The following is a 6,000-nucleotide window of genomic DNA, read 5'->3' as shown; positions in this document are numbered from 1 at the left end:
GATTGTTTGAGCTTCCATGTGATCCTGTGATATTGTTTGATCACTAACCGTGGGTATAGTTGCACTCAATTTTCCTTTTAGGAAAAATATCCGTATAGCCAGAAAATGTGTGTCCTTCATACACCGTGATTAGCCTAGATGTTTGACTCCAAGTTACACGCTGACTTGGGAGCGTGCATAGTTCTTCTATTCGCCTTTGATAAAACTCCATGGTGAGCTTCCTACTTACTGCATTAATTTTACTGATTTTTGTTTTGATAAGTCATAAGTGCCTAGAAATGTATTCATTTCTTCCAGATTTTCTAGGTTCTTTTAAAAAAATGCTACATATTTCCCAATAATTCTCTATATTTCAGTGGTCTCCATAGGAATCTCAAATTTTCATCAGTAATTTTTCTTAATTTGGGTTTTCTCTTTCATTTGGTTAGTTTGGCCTAATTATTTTATGTCAATCTTGTGGGTTTTTTTTTTTATGACCAACTTCTCATTTGGTATATTTTACTTATTGTTCTCTTATCTTCCTTTGAATCAATTTCTTTTCTTTTGAATTTTTATGTTAATAACTTTTAAGGGGCATGCACATTGTTATGTTTTATTGTGAAAATTTCAAACAAAATGTTTTATTGATTCTTCAACCTTCTCTTCAACCCCACCCCCACCCCAACTGTTCTCCCATACCCTTCTGCATACCCCGTGGCTTCCTTTCTGTTTTCCTGTCTCTTATTGTTGCAGGATATTTGATCACACTGTTAACCCTGAGATTGTGTTACTTACTGAAACTACCTGTTTCTAGTTGTGGTGTGGCTCAGCCTTAGGACACGATTTTAATCCCTCTGGCAGGAATATAGTCACACCCTCAGTAGCCACCTTTAATCCCAAACAGTGAAGGTACAGTTAGTTTGTAGATGAAAGCATTCATGTTTGAAAATGATGTCTAATGGAATGGCAGACAAAGTGATGAATCAGAGAAATATTTAGCAGAATAGGCTAAGCCCAGCTCTCACAAGAAGAGAGGAAAGAGGAGCTACTTAAGGGAGAGAGAAGGAGGTAGCTTTACCAGGGGAATTTTACAGAAACAGGTTACAGAGAGAGAACAAGCTAGACACAGGTAAAGACAGAACCAACCAGAGAATGAGAAGGACCCAGAAGATTAGAACATAATGCCAAAGCTAATATGAAGACAATCAGAGCAATTCAGGAAAAGCCAAGAGAAGTCAGATTGAGTCAGTCAGCTTGGAGAGAAGTTTGAGTCAGAAAAAAAAAAAAAAAAGAGTTGATCCAGCCAGATAGAGTTCAGAAAAAACTAGAAAGGGGTGAGCTTATTCAGCAGTAAGTCTCAGAGGCTGAAAACATTTTCAGCCTAGATGAGATCTTATGGAGGCTGGAAACTTCTAGCATTAGCCCTAGCAGACAGAAGCAATAAGCCCCACCACAGACAACAACAACTTCAGAAGAATAAAAGTTCCTTTTCCATTTTGCGTCTTCTACCTCCCTCCCTTCATTGACAGCTCTTTTCTACTTCTTACTCTCGTACCTTATACCCTCACTCAAGCCCATTTATATACATATAAATAATACAAGCTAGGATCTGCTTATGAAAGAAACATGCAGTTCTTGTCTTTCTGAACCCGAGTTATCTTGTTTAGATGTAATGTAATACAGAAGCATCATTTTCCTGAAGACTTTATGGTCTATTTGTCTTTGTATATGAATAAAACCCCACTGTGTATATGTACCACATTTTCACTGGCCGTCCATCTACTGGTGGATATCTAGACTGACTCAGTCCTTATTACTGTCAATAATGCAGCCGTGGACAGGGATGCATCTCTGGTGATACATTCCTGATATGGACTATAGATTCCTTCGAGTGCAATCCCAGGGCTAGTATAATTGGATCTATGGATGTTCTAGCTCTATTTTTCTAGGAAAACTCTCTACTGATTTCCAGTGTGGCTACAGTAGTTTATATTCCCATTGTCCATGAATAAACATTCCTCACTCCCCTCATGCTCAGCAGCGTCTCTTGCTGTTCTTTTCCTCCACGACGGGCATTCTAAGGGGTGATGTAATCTCGCAGTGGACTCTTTTTGTTTAATATGGAATACTACACAAAATTACATGTCATCCTTTCACAGGGACCTTGCTAATCTTCATATTATTCCAATGTTACTGTATGTGCTGCCAAAGCAAACACCTCACAGTACTTTTAATACACAGTACTTTTAATATTCACTTCTCTAGTGGCTAAAGGTCTCAAACACTTTATAAGTGCTTATTGGACATTTGTGTTTCTTTTATTGAGATCTGTCCATTCATTTCATTAGCTCATTTGTTGACTGGCAGATTTATAGTGCTTAATTTTGACAATTATCGATATATTTCAGATATTAATCCTGTCTGAAGCATACCTGTCAAAGCTTTTCTCCCATTCTGTAGACAGTCTGGCTTTTCCTACTTGATAAGCTTCCTTTGCTTAAACGTTGTTTTATTTTATTTCAAGGAGACTTACTTGTTAATTATTGGGACTGTTTTTCTGTGCTACCGGAGTTCAGAAAGTTCTTGTCTTAATGTGTGTGTGTGTGTGTGTGTGTGTGTGTGTCTGTCTGTCTGTCTGTGTATCTGTGCATCTGTGTCTCTGTGTGTCTGTGTCTGTGTCTACGTGTGCATGTGTATATACATATGTGTACTCTCTCCCTCTCTCTCTCCCTCTCTCTCTCTCTCTCTCTCTCTCTCTCCCTCTCCCTCTCCCTCCCTCCCTCCCTCCCCCCTTCCTCCCCCCATGTGTGTGTGTGTGTGTGTGTGTGTTTATCTTGAAGTGCATTCTCTGTTGTCCTCTAGAATAGTGATTCTTAATCTTCCTAATGCTGTGTCCCATTAATACAGTTCCTCATATCATGTGACCCCAATCATAAAATTACTTTCATTACTACTTCATAACTCTAACTTTGCTACTGTTACAAATCATAATGTAAAAATCTGTGTTTTCTGATGATATTAGGTGACCCTTGTGACAGGGTCATTTGATCTCCCCCTGCTCTAGAAGTTCTAACATTCTGGGTTTGAAATTATGGTCCTTGATCCAGTTTGAATAGATTTTAGGCAAAGTGAGAGCCATGGATCTATTTTCATTCTTCTTCAGTTTGATATCCAATCTTGTCAGCATCTTTCATTGACTAGGTTGTCTTTTCTCTTATAGTTTATTTTGATACCTTCCTCAAAAAATCAGGTAATCATAGTTCTGTGAGTTTGTTTCCAGATCCTCTGTTCAGTTCTTCTATGTATCTATTTTTGAGTCCTTACCATGCTGTCTTTGCTACTATGTCACAGTGGTATAATCTTAAATCAAGTGCTTCAAGTCTAACCCAAGAGTGTCTCAACCTCAAAAAGGCGACAACAGTACCAACCTTTCAGAGTTGACATGCCAAACAGGGAGTGTATGAGCCTTTATAGCACAGTCCCTACTGCCAACTGAGGCTCAAAGTGTAATAGTTTCGCGACTGGTTAATAAAAATAGTATGTCATTTGCATATCAATAATTTAAGGACAGAACCAATGAGAAGAAAACAAACTGGAGTACATGACATTTACAGGAAGCAAACATTGCCAGCTGCAGAGCTACTGATAACATGTGCTAAGTAGCAACTCCAGCTCTATTTATAGAAAGATGAAAGGGCATTCTACTGATTACTAGAGAAACATGGTCTCTGGCTTCATAGAAACCCTCTTGAACCTCTTTTTAAAAAACAATCGGTCCTATTTGTTCAATTCCCAGTTCCTGGAAAAATAACTCCTCTCGGTTTTAGGCGCAAAGGTATAGCAGAGATCAAGACGTCTACGATGAAATCCAACAAATGCAGGGTTTGTGCTACTGTCTATGACAGGAGGCAGTGATTTGGTGCAACACAACTCAACTCAGGATGCCCATTTGTTACTCCACCACAGTTCCAGCGGCTTGTTTATACAGGACTCCATTCTGAGTCTTTGCCCAGCTGCATACCTGTCTTCATAGCATTCATGAATTTAGCTCTATGACTCCTTTGCAGAGCTGTAGTTCATGAGAGACCATTTCTCTTCCTTGGGGGGAAAAAAAGCAATATGTTCTATGATTCAAGACCTAACTAAACCTTTCCTTATAAATCTGATTTCTACCATCTCCGTCATGCTTGTAATATACTGACTTCTAAATTTCCCTTGAAAACCTGTGTTACAATAAAACCTGAATGCAAGCCACCTTAAGTAGACTTCATTAGCTTAAACAAATGAAGGTACTCTGGCCTTCTAGCTTTAGGTGTGACATCTTTGTCATAGCATTCACTGATCTCCCATGGAGAGTTAGCTCTTCCAACCACCAGTGCAATGCCTATACACTCAATCTTTTTGTGTGAAATTCACATATTGATTTCAGTTTTAACAACTTTCCACCCTTTCTCTTCAAAGAATCACACCAACTATGGTGTTTCAATTTGTAAATCTCTCTTTAGTACAATTTTAAACAAATCTGTTGCCTTTCTCTCTCTCTTTTTTAGTCGCTTAGCAACTTCTCAGACAGGAAGCAGTGTTCCCAGTAGTTCTGGCAGACAGTGACCATGGATAATGCTTCCTCAGCATGGGTCAGAACACTAGGGCAGTATCATCAGCCAAATCTGAGGCATGCCCCTCTGTGCCTTTGAGAGATGGAGTCATTGATGCTCAAATAACATGGATTTGTCTTGAGATGGAAATCAGACAGATGATAAGATTGCTAGTCTTTCCTACAGATTTTCAGGGAAATGAAAAGGTTCTCTGATCTGCATCTATAGAAAGTATAAAGCCAAGAATGAAATGGAACACACACAGGTCTAATATATAGAAGCTAAACAAATGTAGCACCATGGGTGGAGGGGCCTCTTGAGGAGTATTACGAACCCAACAAACACACATGGTGAAGCAAGAGCTCAATAATTTTCTGCCTCCCCGTTTGCTCTTTATATTCCATAAATACTGTCTCACCAATCCTCTTAAAGCTCCATTTGAAAACTAATAGTGACTAATGTCCACCTACATGCTGATTCTTGTGTCTAAACATAGAACAAGATTTCTGTCTAGAATTCTACTCAAATTCAGTCAATGGTACAAATATATCATAGCCAAATAGGAATCCTTTCACCTCTTGAAGCTCTGCATTACTAGTTTGGGGTTTCACAGTATCATATTTTCTTTGGTGGCCACTGGGAGGGAAAGTCAGTCAGTGTCTGGAACAAACAGAGCGTGTGCTGCTACAGTCTTTCTCATGTTTCCTCGGCAGGAATGGCCTGTCCATTGTTTCATTGTCAGATCTGAACAATCACTACTCAGGGTGACTAGGAAGGCAGCGGTTGGGCTCATTGGATTTCCCAGAAAGATTTGCAGGGCCTAAGCCTGTGCTTGCAGCATAACAAAGGCTTGACAGATGTCTAGAGAATTGTCTATTTGATCCTCCACCCCAAATAGATGACATTATTTGACTGATATTTTTGTGCCGAGTTCCTAGTCAAAGGAAGATTTGTTGACTCAATTACATAATGGATGACATCTCTCCAAATACCATAGTACTCTCCATTCCAAGGAGGAATGATGGATGAACACTTGGCAATAATCATCATAATAATTTCAAGGACCTCAATCTTAATATTAAAGTGGAAAAGATGAACATGATATGTCCTCATGTTCTATCAAACACATATACAGGGCTAGTCAATCAAGCACAAGCATTAGGGCCGAGGTTTGATCCAAGGATTAGATGAAGTAACTAAACATAGTCCTATGCACCTGTAAGCCCACGGCTGGAGACATAGTCAAGAGGATCCCATCCCTAAAGCTCACTGGCAAACCAGCCTAGCTGAATCTACAAGCTCAAGATTCAGTGAGACTCTGTCTCAAAATCTAAGGCAGAGGTCAATTGAAGAAGACACCCAACATTGACTTCTGCCTTCCACACATGCATGTACCATATGTGCACATGTGTTCAGAGACACATCC

General features: G+C 39.4%; 1 non-coding gene across 1 annotated transcript; it reads right to left on the bottom strand.

The window, feature by feature from the left end:
• Positions 1 to 2,093: 2,093 nt before the first annotated feature.
• LOC114640461 lies at positions 2,094 to 2,197 on the bottom strand. Its single transcript, XR_003714145.1, has one exon. It is a non-coding gene; the product is annotated as a U6 spliceosomal RNA (small nuclear RNA).
• Positions 2,198 to 6,000: the final 3,803 nt, after the last annotated feature.

This window comes from Grammomys surdaster, unplaced genomic scaffold (genome assembly GCF_004785775.1).
Source record: "Grammomys surdaster isolate TR1022 unplaced genomic scaffold, NIH_TR_1.0 125818, whole genome shotgun sequence".
NCBI classification, from domain to species: domain Eukaryota; kingdom Metazoa; phylum Chordata; class Mammalia; order Rodentia; family Muridae; genus Grammomys; species Grammomys surdaster.
The sequence above is the reverse complement of the archived record's forward strand: the minus strand, read 5'-3'. Positions and strand labels throughout refer to the sequence as shown.